Below are 1,479 nucleotides of genomic sequence, written 5' to 3'. Positions count from 1 at the left end.
CCGAGCTCAGAGGATGAAACAGACCACCCGCGGAGGGTGAGAAGGGAATTATTTTATTTTATTTTTATATATATATATATATATATACACAGGGGTGAAAGTAAGGGGGTCCTCAGAAGTTCTGGTGCCCCCCAATAATGCCTGATTTTTTTACATTATTTTCATTTCTGACGGTGTTGAAAAAACTAGGGACAAATTTCAGTGGAGTTGGAAAATATATTAAAATGATTTTTAATTCAATTTTACCTTTGTAATTATATAACTACTTATACTTAATTGTCATAATGTATAATTTTAGTATTTCTTTAATTATTTTAAACTATTATAATGTGTCGAGTTCTGCTCCTGAACAAGGGCTTTTACAGGCATCATCCACCGACTATAATGTTTAAAATAAAAAAAATACTGCAAATACCAGCAAATACCTGGAAAATATACATTGTTGCTCTCACATGACCCAGGTTAGCTTAGTCAGATATTTAAAAACATTATATTTTGTGTATATTTTATTCAAATTTTGTGCTTTATCCATAGGACCTGTTTTGTCCCTATTCTCAAGAATCACTGATTTACCGTGTTTGATGTTTGTTGTGAATGACGTGGTATAGACGCAGACTAACGAGGTAATTAGTCCACGTTTGTCGTTTATTGAACGTTCTGAAATTACAGCCGCTGTAATGGTAAAATACTGGCGCAAGGTAAAATAACCCTTTTACCAGGGGTGAAACACACCTGTTGCCATGGCAACCGCCACGAGCTGAGCAGGGATCACATTAAAAATATAACACTCAGTCCGTTACGATATCAGGTTTTCAGGCTTGATATTTATTTTTACGATTATTAATAAGTGCTCCCTGAACACAGCGGTGGTTGATTAGTTATTTTTAAACTTCTGCTCTGCTAGTTATTTTGGTTATGGAACCGAAACGCACAGAATCGCGCAACTCCTTGTTGAAACAATAATTACTGAGACTATTAAGGCGTTTTCGCACTGCCGTGTTTCCATTAGAACTTGCGACCGGTTCCACCCGGCCCCTTGGAATAGCTGGCTCTCACTAAACTGTATTTTATTGTGCTCTTTTCAATATTTTTATTAGAGGTGTGCCGATCGATTGGTCACTGATCATATTCGGGCCGATTTTCGTGAAAAAGTGCACGATCGGTGATCGGCGATCATTGGCTCTTGTTGTTGTTGATACCGATCACCTGCATCTCATTTCGCAGCCTGCCTGTGCAGCTGGTCTCCTCTATCCTTCACACTGCGCAAACGCGCAGCAACAAATCCTAAGCGATGTGGAACTATAACGCACTGAGTGAATGGAGAAGTTTGCATGTTGCGGCGGAAAATTGAAGCACGTCAAAATGCATCAACACAACGAAGCTAATACGACATAAAAACAATGCCATATTTGATGGAGTTTGGCTACATTGAGGCTCACTGCAGCAAAAAAGACATATGGAGGATCAGATAGCAGGTAA

Source organism: Poecilia reticulata, linkage group LG6, assembly GCF_000633615.1.
Source record: "Poecilia reticulata strain Guanapo linkage group LG6, Guppy_female_1.0+MT, whole genome shotgun sequence".
Classification (NCBI taxonomy): domain Eukaryota; kingdom Metazoa; phylum Chordata; class Actinopteri; order Cyprinodontiformes; family Poeciliidae; genus Poecilia; species Poecilia reticulata.
Note: the sequence above shows the minus strand (reverse complement) of the source record.